The sequence below is a fragment of the Mesocricetus auratus genome, unplaced genomic scaffold (genome assembly GCF_017639785.1).
Source record: "Mesocricetus auratus isolate SY011 unplaced genomic scaffold, BCM_Maur_2.0 Super-Scaffold_100041, whole genome shotgun sequence".
Taxonomy (NCBI): Eukaryota; Metazoa; Chordata; class Mammalia; order Rodentia; family Cricetidae; genus Mesocricetus; species Mesocricetus auratus.
In genome coordinates this window covers 2,251,360-2,271,658 of record NW_024429218.1, presented here as the reverse complement: position 1 = coordinate 2,271,658, position 20,299 = coordinate 2,251,360, and positions in this window count along the sequence as shown.

Sequence of the window (20,299 nt, the reverse complement as noted above, 5' to 3'; positions counted from 1 at the left end):
TCTCACAGAAAGACCAGATGAGGCCCATGCCTCCCAGGGGTCATGTGGATGCTGGCAATGCCACCTTCCTCCTGCGTGGGAACTGCTGTTATTTCATAATTAAGAATGATAATGGACACGAGTAACACATACACTGAGAACAACAATTAATAAATGGGACCTCCTGAAACTGAGAAACTTCTGTAAAGCAAAGAACATGGTCAACAAGACAAAACGGTTCCCCACAGAATGGGAGAAGATCTTCACCAACACATCTGACAGAGGGATGATCTCTAAAATATACAAAGAACTCAAGAAACAAGAAATCGAACTACCAAATAATCCAATTAAAAAATGGGTACAGATCTAAGCAGAGAATTCTCAACAGAACAATCCCAAATGGCAGAAAGACACTTAAGGAAATGCTCAACAACCTTAGTCATTAGGGAAATGCAAATAAAAACCACTCTGTGATTCCATTTTACACCAATCAGAAAGGTTAAGATCAAAAACACCAACGACAGCTTGTGCTGGAGAGGATGCGGAGAAAGGGGAACACTCCCCCATTGCTGGTAGGAGTGCAAACTTGTACAGCCACTGTGGAAATCAGTATGGCGATTTCTCAGAAAAATAGGGATCAACCTACCTCAAAACCCTGTAATACCACTGTTGGGCATATACCCGAAGGAGACACACTCATACCACAAGGACATTTGCTCAACTATGTTCATAGCAACATTGTTTGTAATAGCCAGATCTTGGAAACAACCTAGATGCCCCTCAACTGGAGAATAGATAAAGAAAACAGTACACAATGGAGTATTACTCAGCTTTAAAAAACAATGACATCCTAAAATTTGCAGGCAAAGTAGAAAAAAAAATCCTAAATGGGATAACCCAAAACCAGGAAGACAAATATAGTATGTACTCACTCATAAATGGATACCAGACATAAAGCAAAAGATACCCAGCCTACAATCTATAACCCCAGAGAAGCTTGAACCCTCTTCCAGAAACAGATGGAAGCAGATGCAGAAATCCACAACTAACCAGTGGACCAATCTCCTGGAGTACAATCAAAGTGAGGGAGGAGCGATAATATAAACAAAGGAGTCAAGACCATGATGGGGAAACCCACAGAATCAGCTGACAAATGGGTAACGTGCATAAGAGTAAACTAGACTCCCTTAGTATAGGGAGCCACAGAGACGCGGGGCCCTGACCGAGGAACGGGAGCCACAGAGACGCGGGGCCCTGACCAACGGTGGAACGGGAGCCACAGAAAGGCCGGGCCCTGACCAACCGTGGAACGGGAACCAGAGAGACGCGGGGCTGCAGAGCTGAGGGCTGCTCTCCCAGGCACGGGGACAGAGCACCTGGCAGTGGGCCCTGGCACCATCGCTTCCTGCTGATACAACTCTAAGTATACACACACATGCCCAGAGCCTCTCTGAGCTGTTTCCTCGCCTGCTAAATGAAAATAACATTGCTCTCATTAGTTTGTTGTCACTATGTGTTGAGATCGAGCTCCACAAGTAGCTACTTCAGGACCTGCCCCGCTTCCCCCAAAAAAGGTGAAGGTATGGACGCGGCTCTATCGGTAAAGCGTTTGTCTTCCAGGCATAAGGACCTGAGTTTTGATTCATTGAAACCATGTTGAGAAACCGGGCGATGATGCACACTTTTAACCCCAGGACTGGAGAGGTAGAGACAAGCAGATCCCCGGACCTGCTAGCCAATCAGTGAGCTCCAGCTTCAAGTGAGAGACTACATCAACAAATAAGATGGAGAGCAATTTAGGAAGACACATGATGATTACCTCTGGCCTTTATACATATGTACGTGTGTGTGTGTGTGTGTGTGTGTGTCCTTGAGAGTGCACAACGGTTGTTATCATTAGGAAAACCAGAACAGTTGAGCTGGGAGGGAGTTGTCACACAAGCAAAGGAGCCAGATGTGATAAGGAAAGAGCATCAGGTTCCATTGTGACAAATGCCAAATTCCTAGCTCCCTAGTCAACTGTTAGGCAAATGCAAAAAATCTGGTAACCAGTCATCAAACTAGCATGTTCAGAGCTGCCCAGGGCAGCCCGGGTGTGCGGTCGGACCGGCAGCTCAGCCAACCAGAGAAGCCTGTGCTCTCCTACCCGGTACAGGAGTGTGGAGTGGGCTGGAAACCCTCCTCTGGGTCACCTAATAGCCACGTTCCCACATTGCAGGATCAGAGTGGCAATGCTGAAAATATGGCTGTGAGCAGTTGAAGAGTGGCACGTGTCCTCAGATGCCAGCTGTGTTTTGCAGACCTATTACTCGGTGGCTCTGATCCTCGTTTAGACTGATGGAATACAGTAGTCTCCCAACCCCAGCACATCCTGAAGGTGCAAGCGTGCAGATTCGGCGTGAATGGGTGTGTCGAGAGCCTGGTGGCATGAGTGTGTCCTGAGACCACGAGCAGGCTTGCAGAGAGGATTTCCTGGGGATGTCCAGGTGCTGGATCTGAAGCCACTGGAGTGCTACCATCCCCTCTACAGCAAGCAGTGCATACTGGGCCATGCTGGTGTGCCTGGGGCTCAAGCCAGACTCCCGCTTCCCTCCTTCACCCAAGCAGCTACAGGCAGGGTAAGGTGCTCTCTCTGGATGCCCCTTACCCCACATCCCACATCCCCAGGTCTGATACGCAGACAGGCATGTGCATCCAGAACTGAGTTCTGGCTAGCGGCCAAGGCCAGCGCCAGCCCTGGGGTACAGGTGTCTAAGGCTGTTGAATAAATCATGACTGAGTCCAGCCAAGCATCTCCCGGAGGAGCTAGCGTGTCTCCCAGATGCTTTCTCCTCCAACCCCCCCGGAAGCCAGGTGGTGTGTCTGTGACCCTTCTTCAGCAGATGGAAAGCACGGGCGAGCCTTCCAACTGGTCAGGCTTACATTTCCCAAGCTGGAGCCAGCTCCTGCAGCTTTCCATGAAGCCCAGCCCGTCGGTCCCTGACACAGTACCTCCACTCTCCACTCCATCCGCCACCCTGCCTCAGAAACACAGTACTCACTCCCACACCAGCCAATATCTGACTCAGTGGCTCTTGAATTGCCCAGACCCATAAGAATATGAACCCTGGTCCCAAATGAAAGAAAGAACAGACGACATTTAGGGGTCAGACTCAGTCCGTAGCCTGCCTGCCTAGCACACTGAATGCCACCCCCAGTACCACATAAATTGGGTGTGGTGGCACACGCCAGTGGTTCCAGAACTTGGGAGGTGGAGACAGAAAGATCAGAAGAACAAGGGTAACCACGGCTACATATCAAGTTTGAGGCTAGCCTGGGCTATATGAAACCCTACCTCAAAAAGCAAACACGAATGACATACAAACCTCTCTAACTTCCCCTTATCTCCAAGAAACCCTCAAGCCATCCTGTCTTCCTACAATGGCTCTTGCTTAGACAGACTGCCTTGAGGGCCGTCTTCACTGAATCCATAAAAGACAAGTGGCCTGTCACCTAGCAAGGGCAGATAACCACCTCCTTGGACGAGCTGTCCTGCTAGGATCTGTGTCAACTCAGCCATCAAGCTGACGTGGCAGTGCATTGATCCAGCAACTCCTTTTATGAGGTGACCTTTAGAATGAGACACACTCCCAAGTGAAGGAATCAGGCTGAGTGTAACCTAGCCTGGATGTCAGCTCCTTCAGTGTTCCTGGGCCAAAAGCAGCAAAACCTGAGAGGGCATGAAAAGGACACAGCTAGAGGATTAGTTACTCTTCACGGCTGAGCTGGGATCAGGGAAGCCAAATTTACTCTGCAGGGGCAGAGGGGTGGGGAGTTGGGTCAGGTGGCAGACATGGAAAGGAGACACGGTCAGGATGGTGTGTGTGTGTGTGTGTGTGTGTATGTGCGCGCGCGCGTGTGTGCGTGTATGCGTGTGTGCGTGCATGTGTGCGGGAGTGAGTGTGTGCGTGTATGTGTATGCGTGTGTGCGCGCGTGTGTGTGCGTGTGTGTATGTGTGTGTGCGTGTGTGCGTGCATGGGTGTGTGCGTGTGCATGTGTGCGTGTGTGTGCGTGTGTGTGCGTGTGCATGTGTGTGCGTGTGCGCGTGTGCATGTGTGTGCGTGTGCGCGTGTGCATGTGTGTGTGCATATATGTGTGTGCGCGAGTGTGCATGCATGCGTGTGTGCGTGCATGTGTGCGTGAGTGAGTGTGTGCATGTATGTGTGTGCGCGCGCGTGAGTGTGTGTGTGTCCCAGCCACTGTGAGCAGAACCCTAAGCTCCAGCCCCAGCTGTGGTTGTCAAGAGCAGTCCTTCCAGCAATCCCACACACAGATCCGTAGTTTTTACATCTCAGGGCTTGCACACATCCCAGTGTGCGGCGAGCCTTCAGGGCTGCAAACAAGGAAGGCATGCTGTCAGCCCCTCCATCCTCAGGCAGGCTCCCTGCCCTGGGGGTCAAGCATGTCAGGTTTGCACGGAGCAGTGAAAAGCGAACCTCGGCTTTGGAGTCAACCCAAATTATCTCACAGTTCTGTGCCATTGGGCCAGGCATGAGAGGTGTTGTGGGAGGGGTAACGTGAGCATCTTCCAGCGATGGCAGATGCCAGCTTGGAAGACAGCAGAACTAGATTCTGCTGTTACTGGCACTTTCAGGAGTGACTTTGGGTGGACGGCTGAACTTGGATCAGCCTCAGTTTCCAGCTTTGACGGTGAGAACGACAACAGCACCTCTCCTAGGATTAGGGCGAAGAAGAAAAGACCCCAAAGGTTTACACTCCTAACAAGTGTCCATCGTCAGGATTTACCCTTTAAATGCTTGTTGTTTGCCCAGGCTCTGAGCTAAAGCTGTCTGCAGTATGCTTGGATACAAGTGATCTAGGCCAGGGAAGTACTGTTTAATCCCAAGTTCATGGAAGAACTAACTGGGACCAGAGACGAGAAGGAGCCTCCCCAGGACCACACAGCTGTTAGGAGTGAAACTAAGATGTGAACCCAGGTCACTGCCTCCAAGGCTGCCCTAGGTCTTCATCCTGTCTTTGTCATCTCAGCAAAGGGCAAACATTGCAGGGTTTCCATTTAGTCCCCAGATATACTGCAGTCGCTAGATCTGAACAACCAACCTCACACCACCCTCGGAGAGAACGGAAATCTGTCTTCATCTTCTTTGTGTCTACTCCATTTATCCCCAGGAACTGTCTCTAATCACCAACCCCAGAGACTCGGCAGAGCCATTCCACTGCCTAGAGATCAATTAGCTGATTTCCCATGGTCCTTCCAGGCTAATTTTCTCCAGACTCCCAGCGGGAGCTGTACTGATGGGCCATTCATAAATGAGCGTGAACAGCCTCCCACAGGCTAGGCACTGCATGGTGCACAAAACTTCACTACGTCCTGAGCCTGGCCTTGAACTCCTGGTCCTCCTGCCTCTACCACCCAGGTGCAGAGATCAAACATATGTGCCACCATGTTGGGCTTGAAGCCCAGCCTCTTGCTTTTCCTTATCAGGTAAGCAAATGAGAGCCCCTGGCGCCTTTAACCACTCTTTGTGGACCCTTTCCTGCTTTGCTGCATCCAAAGAGTCCTCCGCAGGCTTTGAGTCTCTGTGAAAAGCAGGCAAGACTCTCGTTGTCCCCTGGAACAGGTGTGGCAGCTGAGGTCCAGAGACAGACATGACTTACTTAAAGCCACACTGCAGTAATCCTTGAGCTGGTCTGGAAATCAGGCCTCCAATGCTCAGATTTCATCTGCTGATGCAGCCAGCCCGAGCCTCCCACCCTCAAGAGGACCCTTGTCTAGTCTGAAGGAGAAGATACAGTTTCCCCGAGGGAAGACTGGCCACGGCCTCCTTCCTGGCATCCTGGCCCATCTGGTATCTGCAAGGGCTGCGGAATGGATGCAGCCCCACCCCCAGTCTCCCTCTGTCCTGACACAGTGGACCAAGGAACACCTGACATCTTCCCCCTGGCCAGGAAAATATACAAACTAAAAACATCTCTGCCAAGTTAAAATTAGACTTCCTCCTTCTGCCCCAGAAAGAGCTCTCAAGTCACCTGGGAAGGCTGGGTGCTGGGGTGTCACCCGTGGAGCTAAAGGCTGCTCTTCACCCTCCCCCAGAGGAAGTGAAGCACTTTGTGCTGATTTAATGCGAACCACACAAAGAGTTGTCTCTACCCCAAGCCTGGCCACTAATGAGTGTGGAGTGGTGTTACGGCTCAGCACGCGCCCAGAAGGCAGCAAGGCCTGTGGTCAAGTTGCTTGAGGACCAAGGGCATCACCAGACGCACAGCAATAAGAGGAAGCGGCCTGAGCAGGACTGAGGGCCAATCCCAGTCAGCAGACTTTAAGCCCTTCCTCTTTCCCACCCTTTGTCCTTCATCCGCTGAGTGCACTCAATTGCCTACCTGTATGGGGTCAGGGGATGGAGAGGAAGGAGAAAGAACCCCTTAATTGGTTGCTATAGAGACACCAGCAGAGCCAGAGATGTAAAAGTCATGGTTTCTGGCACCTCTCTGGGAGGTTGCTCACACGCCCAGTTTGTATAACTAGGGCCTGTGCACCGATCTGCTTCAAGCCTGGGGGCTCAGTCATGTTAAGTCCCAAGCTTTCCCTAGCCCATCAGACCGCATTTGCCTAGATGTGTGACTACCAGGATTCTTCCAGAGATACAGCCCCAACCCAGGGCTGCATCTGGCCCCAACCTTCCTTCCCTCAGCAGCAAACTCTCCAGCCTCTCCCAGGACCGAAGGCCCTCATACCAGATGCCCCCCCCCCCCCGCATACCAGCACCCAGCAGGAAGGCAAGTCCCCAACCCCACGCTCACACAGAAACTTCTCAGAGAATGGCAGAGGGAGCAGGGGATGGCAGTTTCCATAGCAACACTGGGTTTTACATTCCCCACACAAGAAAATGGGAAGCCCAGTTGGAGATGTGTAGCCCTTCTCATTGGACAGAGTTCCTTCTGCCCCCACTGCCCAAACAAGAACACTGCAGGAGGGGCTGGGGACCGTCACCCTAACTGGGCAGTCACTCTGGACCCTGAGTCAGAAGGTCCACAGAGGGCTCTCTCAAGCAGCCTGCTGGTGCCCCCCGCAGACATATGGCTTCATGCAGGAGAGGAGAGGGAAGGAAGAGCATTGAGGAAGGGAAGTAGGTAGTACTGTTGCAGTGCCCTCCCCAAGCCACAGAGGGCCATCCACACAGACCAACTCCAAGGCCAGGCATGGTGGCACACGCCTTTGATCCCACTCCTCGGGATCCAAAAGCAGACAGGTCTCTGTGAATTGAAGGCCAGCCTAGTCCACTTCAGGAGTTCCAGGACATCAGGGTGCTGTAAAGAGACCTTGTCTAAAATAACCAAAAACAAAAAAATAAACACTAACTCCTGTGGATGCTCGGATGCTGCTGGACACTTGGAGATACTGGTTGTCACCGTGCTCAAGGACAGAGTGTCAGCCCAACCCCTGGAACAGGGTGTTGGTCTCCACTCTCAGAGCTTCTGTTCCTTCATCTGGTAAATGGGGGAAGAAGGAGACTTCACCCAGGAGGAGGAGGAGGGCCAGAGGTGCTGATGCTGATGACTGAGTGGTCACAATCATCATCAGCATCCTTACTATCATCATCACCATGACCACCATCATCATCCCAATTACCACGCCCTTCCCCATCACCACTACCACCATCATCACCATCATCAAGCCACTTTCCTTTTCTGTGATGAAAGTGGTGGCCTCCCCTCTGCTCCCTTCCTCCACTCTGAGCTCATGTCCCTTCGTGGGGTATGGGTGTGGAAAAAGAAGGGAAGACTGTAAGGAAATAAAGAAAATGATCACGGTGAGCAGGCTGATGAAGGGACCAGATGTGAAAACGTAATAAGGCCGGCCACTCTCACACATGCACACCAATGCAGGCCAAGACTGGCACAGGCCCTATGTAGCCTTTTGTAACTAAAATTTTAAATGTAAGTGGCTTACGGAGCTGGAGAGGTGCTTCACTGGTTAAAAGTACATGCTGCTCTTCCAGAGGACCTGAATCGGTTCCCAGGACCCAAGTTGGACAGCTAACAACCACCTGTAGCTCTAGCGCAGGGGATTCAATGTTTCTGGACACCTCAGGCATGCTTACTCATGTGTGTATATCCACACACAGACACACACACACACCACGCCGTTTTAAAAAGTTTTGTTTTTAAAAAATAGCTTAAGATATACTTCATTTGATCGAGTGTTTGCCTGACTATACCTAGCCACTCCTGTGATCCCAGCATTTGGGAGATGCAGGCAAGAGGATCAGGAGGCCAACATACCAAGTTCAAGGACAGCCTGAGGTCCACATGAGATATCCTCAAAGCAAAAACAATAAAACTATACTCCAACATAGGTCAAACATGGTCCAGGCCTTTTGTGGCATTTTGTGGTATAAAGAAAAAAGAAGATGACATTTAAAATAAAAGCGGTCTAGGGGGTTGAAGGTTAGGGACCAGACTTGGAAGAAGTTTGAAAAGTAAAGATTATCAACACAGATCTGCACCGTCATCCCCAGCAACCTGAGAAGTTTTCCTAACTCTGTAGAGGCCTCCATCTGGGCAAATGAGGATTTATGTCTTTCCTGAGAAGATTTTCGGGACTAGTCAGTGAGAGGCAGAGCTGGAAATCTTATTAAAGCTATTTGTCATAGGCTTATGCATGAGAGACAGGAAAAAGGAATGCTCAAGCATGGCTACCGGTTCTTCAAGGAGGCACCTCAATTGAGGATCTCAGCTTTAGCTGAGTGTCCTAGTCAGGGTTACTATAGCTGTGACGAAACACCTCGACCAAAAGCAAGTTGTGGAGGGAGAGGTTTATTTGTCTTACACTGCACATCGTAGACCATCAGTGAAGGAAGTCAGGGCAGTCGCTGACGCAGAAGGCATGGAGGGATGCTGCTTACTGACCGGCTTGCTCCTCCTGGCTTGCTCAGCCTGCTTTCTTATCACCAGCTCAGGGGTGACCCCACTCATAACGAGCTGGACTCTCCCACATCAATCACTAACTAAGAAAATGCCCTACAGGTTTCCCTACAGCCCAATCTTATGGAGGCATTTTCTCAATTGAGACTCCTCCAGTGACTCTAGCTTGTGTCAAGTTGACATAAAACTAGCCAGTGCACTGTATGTACTATTTCGGTGGCTCTCAAGTTGTATCTCAAGAGGTTACTGAGAAAACCTTTTCCACCTTCCCTATCATTCATTCAGTCATTACATTTATTTACCTGGGGGTGCATATGGGTGGAGGTCAAAAGACAACTTGCAGGGGTTGGTTCTCTCCTTTCACAACGTGGGATCCTGGAATTCCAACTCTGGGCATCAGTCCTGATGGCAAGCCCCTCTACCCACTGAGCAATCTGTTGGCCTCTCTTGATAGATGATGCTATAGGATGGCTCCAGAGATGTCTTGGATAGAATTATAGTTTATAAGGTAAAGCCAGGAGACACAGGGGTTACACAGAGGTTAGCTCATGGCCGGTCCCTATAAATGGGGTTTCTGGTGACAGCTCTAGAAGTACAGGCTTACAGTTGGGACGGGAGAAGGGCCTTCAATAGTTGATAACTGAGATTCTCTGCTAGCAAAAGGCTTGGGTGATTCCTGGGTGAGGGCCCCCCTCTCTTCTGGGTCCCCATAACTTTTCTTTTCTGTGCTGCACCAAGGGCGTCAGAGTCAATGGGACTGTGCACAAGAACTGGCAGGGAGTTTAGGAACTATCCCAGTGACAGGGTCCAGGCTCTCCATGGCTGGATGTGAGGGATAAGAGGAGAAATTGGAATAGTTGTAGCTACTCTTGCTACCACGCATCTAGAGTACAATTCCACCCAAGACAGGAGCACACGGACCCTTGCTAATGGCATGGAGGATGTGTGGTTGGTTGGCATCTAGTGTCTTGGTATAAGACAAGGCCAATACCAGGGAAGGCACCAGCAACATCCCTGGCTATCCTGAGTGCCACTCTGCCTCCCAAACACTGGGGAATGCTAGTGTGTGCTGCAGGGATGGAGACTTGGCTATGTGGGCAGGGAGCTTGCCGCTTGTTAGAAATAGGAATTGCTGACTGTTTATTGACCATTAGAAAAGATGCCAAGAAGATCAAAGACACCTGCCCATACTAATCAGTCAGTCAGTCACTCAAGACTGAAACTCTAAGGAATAGACATTTCCTTCAGTGATATATCCTCTGGTAAGATACCCAGGCTACTATAAATAACCTCTCACTCATGTAAACTCATTGAGTCACACACCACACACACACACACACACACACACACACACACACACACACACAGGGAAAGCGACCTTTGGGGTGGGGGAACAAGAGAGAATAATGGGGGGAATATGGTGACATATATGCATGTATGAATGTATTATAATGAAACCCACTGCATGTGTAATTAATATATGCTCCTAGTAGTGGATACTACTAGTCATTACTGTGGGTGTATGTGTAGATGGAAGTTGCTGTCCTGCCCAGTCCCACAGCTGTTTAGTCTCAAATAAACACACAGAGGCTTATATTAATTATAAATGGTTTTGGCCAATTGCTCAGGCTTCTTATTCGCTAGCTTTCTCTTAATTATTAACCCATTTCTATTAATCTGTGTGTCTCTACGTAGTCTTGGCTTACTGGTGATGCCTGGGTCTGTAACTTCCTCGGCAGCTACATAGCATCTCTCTGATTCCGCCTACCACCTTTCTGTAACCCTGTTTGGATTTCCCATGTGGCTAAATCCTGCCTGTCCATTGGCTGAAACAGCTTTGTTATCAACCAATAAGAGAGAAACATATATTCACAGCATATAGAAGGACATCTCCCATCATGCATCTCTTTTCAAAAAAGTGCACTTTGGGCAGGGGAACCTTGCCGGTCTGTGGAAACATTGACACCTGACACCTCTGTGTGTGTGTGTATGTGTGTGTGTGTGTGTGTGTGTGTGTGTGTGTGTGTGTGTGTGTGTGTGTGTGTGTGTGTGTGTGTGTGGCACCTATGACAGGAGAGCTGTGGTCCACCCTTTCGGTGTGTAAGGTTTTGCAATGTTGTCTTGAGTCTCCCCAACTAATTCCTTTGGCTCTTTCTAGCTGTGGTGGTTTGTAAGCCACCCGTCTCTAAGCCATGGGGCTGCCCAAGAGCCTGAGCCCTGCAGGCCAAGTCACTTCTTCCCTGACACCAGCTACCAAGTGCGGCCCTATGGGATATCCCTGATGGGATCAACTGACAGAATTAGGGTTCCCCTGCTCAGGGAACCATCTTGCCGTCTCCCCTCACTCCATCAGCATTTGTTGAGTATTCTACGACACTATATTCTAGGGACATCAAGCCTGGTCCTGTCACCTTCCTAACCAGACCAGCACCGTGAGTGGCTGACCCCAAGTCCCAGGCTGAATGGCCCTGACTCTGATCTCCTGCTTGTGCTATGCATTCAAGCCACCAGCGAACTCTATGAAGCCTATCCGTCTTTCTGTCTGCCACCACTTGGCCCCATTGTTGCCCAGGTGTGTGACAGCAGCAGTCCCAACTGGTAGGATAGACGTCAAGCCCCTGTATAAACAGAGTTGGTGTGCCCCTCTGGAAATAGAAACCGGGTGGGGTCACACCCCCACCTGCTCATCCAGGTGCCCTAGTGGACCAACCCATGCTTGGCCCCCCTCCCACACTCTCTTCCTCCCTGACTCCTGCTCACTGGCTCTTCTAAGGAACTGCTCTCCCAGCTTTTCCTGATACGTCGCGTGCCACCCACGCTCAGGCCTTCTCCTGGCTGCCCTTTCCTCCTAGAAGCTGGCCCTGCTCACATCCTCACTCTACCTCTCTGACTTAGCATCGGCCCTGGCCTCTGTCCCCTCCATGCTTTATGCTCACCCCTGCACTTCTTATCTTGTTTGTTTGAGACAGGGTCTTCTGTAACCTAGGCTGGCCTTGAACTCTCTATACTGCCTATGATAACTTGGAGTCTTAGATGCTTTTGCTACTGTTTTCAGAGTACTGGGATGGAGGGTGTGCGCCACCACACCCTGTTTACCCTGTGCCAGGGACCGAATCCAGGCCTCTGTGCCTTCTAGGCAAGCACTCTACCCACAAAGCTGCATCCCCAACCCTCCATTGCATTGACTTGAACACACCGCAGCTGCTCCACAATTGCTCAAATGAACGCATATCCAGGAAGATGTGTGTCTCTTAACTGGTTAACGGGGGAGAATTTTTAAAATAAGGCATGTGCTGGAGAGGCGGTTCAGTGGCTAAGACCACTTCCTGCTCTTTCAGAGAACTCAAGTTTGGTCTAGCACCTACATCAGGCAGCTCACAACTGCTTGTAACTCCGGCTCCTGGGCATCTGATGCCCTCTTCTGGCCTCCACAGATACTGCACCCAGGTGCACATAGCCCCCACACACAGACAACCATGTATAATCAGAATCTAAAATAAAATAAATCTTTTTTTTAAAAGGCAAATAAATAAGAGGTCTGGTTGCGAAGAAGACAAAGCTGCCCCGGGCTAGCTGAAAAGGGTCCTGTCACAGCAGTCCCGACGCAGAGCCTGACACATCTGCCACTCTGCAAAACCCTCAGGCTCCTGCAGACCCAGGCCGCAAACCAAGAGCCGCTCACTGGCGCAGCCAGGAGCCAAGTGGGCACTTGAAGCCACACGCCCTACCCATCCTCTAAATCAGTTGTGAAAGTCTCCTTCCTGGGGACAGTCCCACCCCCAGTGCTAATGAGCTGTTCCCGTGTAAGAAACAGCTCGGAGTCCAGATAGAGTATATGGAGTTGTTCTGAGCAAGGGAGGGCGTGCTCAGTCATCTCAGCAGTTGCTCTGAATAGTTTAAGAATTTGTGGAGAATGTTTAAAGTCAAATAGTATAAAAACTGACAAACAACCAGTGCAAATTAGCCCTTAGGCAAGCAAAACAAACATTTCCTGCTTCCTTGCTTGTGTGGGTGATGACAGGCAAGTCCGAGTCAGGTAGAATGAGGCATTTACCTCTAGGGATGAGAACAGAGCCACAGACGGGCTGGCCAGCCCACCCGTGTCATTCAGAGCAAGAGGCCCAGATACAGGGCCCTCTGTGATCTCCTCATCCCAGGATGACTCAGAGCTGTGGGAGGACCTGCTTGCTGCTAGCTGCACAGGGTGGACCCTGTGTCTGCTGAGAAAGCCCGCATGCTCTGGATCTTGGACCACAGTGCTCTCCCTTGAGACTGCAGCTGGTGAAACCTGGCTTTCTAGAAAAACTGATGTTTCTCCCAATGGGCTCATCTGCCTGCCCCTCTGGGTCAGTAGGCTTCCTAGCTTCCAGGGGGCTGGCCAGGGGAGTGGTCTCCACGTGCCTGCTTGGCAGCTCGCTCTCTTAGCAGGTGATGCCAAGCTCCTGGAGGAATTGTGTAATCCTGGGCTGTGCGAGTTTATTTCCTCTAAAAATACACTCTGAAACTGGGGCACGATGAAGGATGGCTGACAAATGGGGAACAGGAGCTAACAAAGGGACTGTCTCATCTGAGCTGAGTCACCTGCACTCAGCTCCAGCTCAGCATGGACCCCTCCGCTGGTTCCTGCCACCAATCAGAGTTCAGAAAGTCTCTGGGCTTCTAGGAGCTTGTGAGTCACTACTGCAAGATGTCCCTGGTGCCCCACAACCTCTCATGTGAGCAGGGCAGAATCGGATAGCAACAGTGGAAATGGCTTCCCTCTAGGCTGTGGTCCCTAATGGAGGGGTGCAGTATCCACATCTGTCAGTAAAAGGGGCACAGCGTCCACATCTGTCAGTAAAGGGGGAACAGTGTCCACATCTGGTCAGCAGTAAAAAGGTCCACAGTGTCCACATCTGGTCAGCAGTAGAAGGGTTCATGGTGCCCACATCTGGTCAGCAGTAGAAGGGTTCACGGTGCCCACATCTGGTCAGCAGTAGAAGGGTTCATGGTGCCCACATCTGGTCAGCAGTAGAAGGGCTCACAGTGCCCACATCTGGTCAGCAGTAGAAGGGTTCACGGTGCACACATCTGGTCAGCAGTAAAAAGGTCCACAGTGTCCACATCTGGTCAGCAGTAGAAGGGTTCATGGTGCCCACATCTGGTCAGCAGTAGAAGGGTTCACGGTGTCCACATCTGGTCAGCAGTAGAAGGGTTCACGGTGCCCACATCTGGTCAGCAGTAGAAGGGTTCACGGCACACACATCTGGTCAGCAGTAGAAGGGTTCACGGTGCACACATCTGGTCAGCAGAAGAGGGTTCATGGTGTCCACATCTGGTCAGCAGAAGAGGGTTCACGGTGTCCACATCTGGTCAGCAGAAGAGGGTTCACGGTGTCCACATCTGGTCAGCAGTAGAGGGTTCATGGTGTCCACATCTGGTCAGCAGTAGAAGGGTTCACGGCACACACATCTGGTCATCAGTAGAAGGGTTCACGGTGCCCACATCTGGTCAGCAGTAGAAGGGTTCACGGCGCACACATCTGGTCAGCAGTAGAAGGGTTCACGGTGCACACATCTGGTCAGCAGAAGAGGGTTCATGGTGTCCACATCTGGTCAGCAGAAGAGGGTTCACGGTGCCCACATCTGGTCAGCAGTAGAAGGGTTCACGGCACACACATCTGGTCAGCAGTAGAAGGGTTCACGGTGCACACATCTGGTCAGCAGAAGAGGGTTCATGGTGTCCACATCTGGTCAGCAGAAGAGGGTTCACGGTGTCCACATCTGGTCAGCAGAAGAGGGTTCACGGTGTCCACATCTGGTCAGCAGTAAAAAGGTCCACAGTGTCCACATCTGGTCAGCAGTAGAAGGGTTCATGGTGCCCACATCTGGTCAGCAGTAGAAGGGTTCACGGTGTCCACATCTGGTCAGCAGTAGAAGGGTTCATGGTGCCTACATCTGGTCAGCAGTAGAAGGGTTCACGGTGCCCACATCTGGTCAGCAGTAGAAGGGTTCACGGCACACACATCTGGTCAGCAGTAGAAGGGTTCACGGTGCACACATCTGGTCAGCAGAAGAGGGTTCATGGTGTCCACATCTGGTCAGCAGAAGAGGGTTCACGGTGTCCACATCTGGTCAGCAGAAGAGGGTTCACGGTGTCCACATCTGGTCAGCAGTAGAGGGTTCATGGTGTCCACATCTGGTCAGCAGTAGAAGGGTTCACGGCACACACATCTGGTCATCAGTAGAAGGGTTCACGGTGCCCACATCTGGTCAGCAGTAGAAGGGTTCACGGCACACACATCTGGTCAGCAGTAGAAGGGTTCACGGTGCACACATCTGGTCAGCAGTAGAAGGGTTCACGATGCCTACATCTGGTCAGCAGAAGAGGGTTCACGGTGCCCACATCTGGTCAGCAGTAGAAGGGTTCACGGCACACACATCTGGTCAGCAGTAGAAGGGTGTGCTATCTACCTGACCATCCTGACTGATCAACTCTAAGAACATCTGAGACTTGCAGGGGGCAAAGGATCCAGCTCTCTCCACCCTGCCATTTGACTCCTCTTTGTCTCACATCACCAAATGGCTGCCACAGATCCGGATATCCAGTCTTCTTATGTCTTCCCCATAAAGGCTACATTCATCAAGAGTATCCTTCTCTTCACTGAAGAAAGGTTTTGTTTTTATCTCAATGACCAGAGCCAGGTCACTTAGCTCCCATCTCAATCACTGACACAGAGCAATTAAATCACCAGAAATGGTCTTCCCTAGATAAGCCAGGGTCCCCTCAGATACTAAGCCTACTCCAGTAACTCTCCTGTAGCACAGGGACAATTTAACACCCGCATGCTCATAAGATCAACAAACTAGGGTCGGGTGTGGTGGCGCACACCTTTAATCCCAGCACTCAGGAAGCAGAGGCAGGCGGATCTCTGTGAGTTCCAGACCAGCTGGTCTACAAAAAGCTAGTTCCAGGACAGCCTCCAAAGCCACAGAGAACCCCCCCCAAAAAATCAACAAACTATCAAACTGTGCCAGTGTGAGGCAGGAGTGTGAGTCTAGCACGCCAGAGAAAGAACGCCTATAGAAGAAACAGCTTTGATCAGTAGAGAAGTGTCTCTCGTGAAGACGAATGACTGAGCAGTGATGAAAGACACTTGTGCTCCCACAAGCCATCATAGGTACCCTGATTTCAGGGGATCAGAGAGGAACTCCCAGGAGCCCTGTGTTGAAGAGAGAATGGGAAGAGAGGAAAGGGACATGGCATGACTCATTAGGGACTGGCTGGTGCTGGGGAGCCTGGGACTGGAAGTCAGAGGCTAGGAATGGCAGAAGGAGCTATGGAGAGGTGCCCAGGGGGCCAAGCTGTAGAAAAGCTCTAGGGAAGACAAGAGGAATACTAGAACTTGGAAGGAAAACAACCAGGAGGCTGCATTGCTCATTTCAAGGACTTCCTCCCAAGAGACCCCTGTTTGGGAGGCCCAGGCTGCCTAACAGGGAACATCAGTCACCCAGTGAGACACTGCTATGTCCCTTACCAATGGTCTGGTCAGGGGCTCCTCTCCAGAAAGGTCTTGGCATTCCTCTTTGTAAATGGGAGTCTGTGCATTGAAAGAGAATAGGCTTTGAGATATGTTAACTAAAGCAAAGCTGTACTCTGTGTGTGTGTGTGTGTGTGTGTGTGTGTGTGTGTGTGTGTGTGTGTGTATGCTCTATTGCATGTGCCCAGGGATCCATGAGTGAGTGTGTGTGCCGGAGCATGTCTGAACCCTGAGCTCACCGTTTCAGCTACACTGCTGGCAAACCCCGGCAATCATCCTGCCTCCACAGCCCCTGCGCTGAGCCAGGGGTACGTATAGCTGGGGATCCGACCGCAGGGCCTAGCTGTGTTTGCACACACGTTCCTCATCGCTGAGCCATCTTCCCAGCCACAAATGGAACTCCTTATCAGTCACTGCTTGAGTTTGCACTGGGAATGTCATCTCAAGGGCCATATGTTGAAGGCTGAATCCCCAACCTGTAGTGCTGAGGAGGGTGTGGAACCTTGAAAAGATGGGGCCTAACGTCATTAAAAATGCACCATCCAAGGAACAGTAGGACCCTGGTCTCTTCTCGATTTTATTTCCAGCCATGAATAGAGCAGGCTTAACTCCCCCGCGTCCCCCCACCCTGATGGGCTGCCACACCGCAAACTCTAAGCCACAAGGCCACTGGCCTCTAAAAATCATCAACCCCGAAATTTCTTATCAGTCTCCCTTTTTTGTGTGTGTTTATCTTTTATTCTTGTTTCATATGTTGTTTTGGAGACAGAGTCTTGCAATGTAGCCCATCCCAGGCTTGTCTGGAACTCTCAGTCTCCCCAGCTCTGAGATCACAGGTGTGCACCAGCTCAACCTTCCCTCCTTATAAACCAATTGTGTCAGGTGTTTGTTACAGCTGAGGGCTAACATTTGCTCCACTCCTGGAAAGGAGAGAGCCTACACCTGCATATTTGCATAGAATCAGCCCCTGCCAGAGGGAAGCCGGGGAAGGAGGTGGGAGGGGTTTTCCTCTGGCCACCCTTTTGTACCTATTAAGTTCAGAACCTTGTGTTTGCCAGTTTCAATAAATAAACGAGACAGCAGCTCCTCCAGCTGATGGGCTGAGTGGAGTCAGCAGGGCGTGAATCATCCCCAGGAGAGAGGAGCCTGGACCACGCTGGGAGGTGGGGGTGGGGGAGTGGAAGGTAGCCAGGGTGGAAAGCTGAGCTCTCAGATCCACGTCTGCCTGATAAAGGGCTTGAGATGAGATATCTCCCCAGAGAGCTGTCCTCCAACGTGCTTGGTGACAGTGAGACAGAGCCCCAGGGCAAAGCCACCGCAGGTGAGCACAGTCTGGCAGCCGCCTCCTCTGTGGGACTTGCCCCCACTGCTTACTGCTTTACAGGCTTCTGGCTCTTCAGTGCCTCGGTGGACCCATCTGCCTGTGGCTGCGGGCAGAGGCCTGTTGCTGTGGAGTCCACAAAATCAGCCTGGGCCCGATGACGAGCATCTGAGTACAGGAGGACGGAGGGGCCTTCTCAGCTTCTGTGGTCAGCCACAAAGCTGTGTCCAGTCCTTAAAAGTCTATGAGTTTGGGAGCTGGGAGATGACTCGGGGGGGGGGGGGGTAAAAATGAAGCATGAGACCTGAGTTCAGTCCCCAGCACCCATAAAAGATGCAGACACAACACACATCCATTCCCCCAGTGTCTTAGTTAGGGTTCCCATTGCTGTGGAGAGGCATCCTGGCCAGGGCAGCTCTCATAAGAAAGACGGTCAGTTGAGGTGTTGGCTTACAGTTTCAGAGGTTTAAATCATTGTTGTCATGGCAAGCAGCATGACAGTGCGGGCAGACATGGTGCTGGAGGAGGAGCTGCCATGGGCAACAGGAAATAGTCAGAGTGTCACACTGAGTGAAGCTTGAGCAGAAGAGACCTCAAAGCCCGCCCCCACAGTGACACTCTTCCTCCAACAAGGCCACACCCCCGATAGCACCACTCCCTACAGAGGCCATTTTCTTTCCAACCACCACACCCAGTAACCCCAGTGCTGAGGAGGTAGAGACACAGGGGTCCTTGAGTCTTGGCAGCTGCCTAGCTGACCACTGAGCCTCAGGTTCAGTGAGAGACAGTGTCTCAGAAAACCAGGTAAGGAACCAAGAGGAAGACCTCTGACCTCTACATACATGCTCACACAGATGCACCTACATGGTTCTCCAGACCTGAGCCTCCAGGCTGAGCAGGAAAGCCCATATGTGGCCAATGCGGGCATTTCAGGAGCCCTGAAACCCCAGCCGCATGTCATGACTTGCCGGGGCCACTGAAGGAAAGGGTCCATCTAAAGAAGTTGCTGGGAGAAGGTTAAATCAACCGTGGTGGGTAGAGCTTGCTTCGCAGGGGAGAGAGGGAGGGGGAGACAGCGCCCCAGGCATTCTGTAGTGGTCCAGACAGGCGGTTTCCAGGCCCCAAAGCAGGGAGAGGGAGTAGATGAATCCATGAATGAATTACCAGCGAGTGTTCTCCTCTGCTCACCCCAGGGTCTATGCCACATGCTTTTGCTCATAGTCACTTATTTAATTTTCATAATGAGCCCATCAAATAAGTGTGATTATCTCCAGCTCGTGCTCAGCAAGCCTGCAAAGCGCCTCTCATGCTCCAGGCCAAGGCTCAGCCTGTGAGTAAAGACGAAGGAAGTCCACGGAACTCAAAGCCAGGGCTTGAATCAAGACACTTAGCTTACACCATTTCTGTACCTCAGTTTCCTCATCTGTAAAATGGGCATTGTAGTACTGCCTACTCGGAGCCTTTCCAAAGCCTGGCAGGGTGAAGGTGACCTGAACTCTGCTCCTAGCTAACTGAGAAGTGGGTGGTGCCTAGGCTAAAAAGATGAAATCCTTCCCTCCTGGAATAGGGAGGTGTGGCATAAAGAGCATCATTTGCTCACGAGTCCCCGGAAGGCTGCCGAGAAATGAACACTTCCCTGGCTTTGGAATACTACTCAGTTCCCTACTGGAACTGTGACTCTAAAGTATCCAAGACCTTCAGTATTCAAAGTGCTCTCACCACTCAGAGCCCACCATAATCCTGGGAGGCAATGAGCACAAGCCACCTGTGTCATTGAATGTGGGGAAACTGAGGCTTCCGGAGCAAAGTGACCAAGGTTTGGCAGTATGGTGGCCCATGCCAGCCCATCAGCTCCATGACAGGCTTCTAGTCTCAAAAGAAGGGAGGGAGAAAAGCTTCGTAGTTGAACAAAAACATAGCTAAAGTTAAAATATATGATTGTCACCCTTGAGACGCGCTTGAGGTTGGAAATGAATGTTCCGTTCCATCGCAGCCCTTGATGGAGGCGGTGCACCAAGGAGCCAGGGCTCTGTCTAGATTCTGCTTGCCAACAGAGGGCTGCCAGCCCCCAGTGAGTAACTCAGGAACTGGGCAGTCTTGGAGCTCTGACTACTATGCAATGGCCTTTTTACAGCCCATTAGCTATTTTATGATTGCTTTTAAAACCATTTACCTTCTGTTCTTCTGAAAGTGCGTGTCATGGTGTTGGAGTCTGATCTAAATGTGGCTTCTAAATTCTATATACAAACACCTCTTCTTTAGCCTTATATTGCAAAATCCAATGGCTATCCACACTCAAGACAGAATCATGTGTTCACATACCCCAAAATGCATTCAACATTTATTGAGCACCTATGAGGTGCCAGATGAACATTTATTGACACCCAAAAGTTGCTAGGGTGACAGATAAATGAACACCAATGACATACCAGAGTGCCAGATGAATATTTATTGAACGCATTGAACACCAAGGGGATTCTAGATACCAGATGCTGAGGAGTCGCAGACATAGCTAAGGTAATCACCGAGAAGTTGTGCTTGTTAATACAAATCT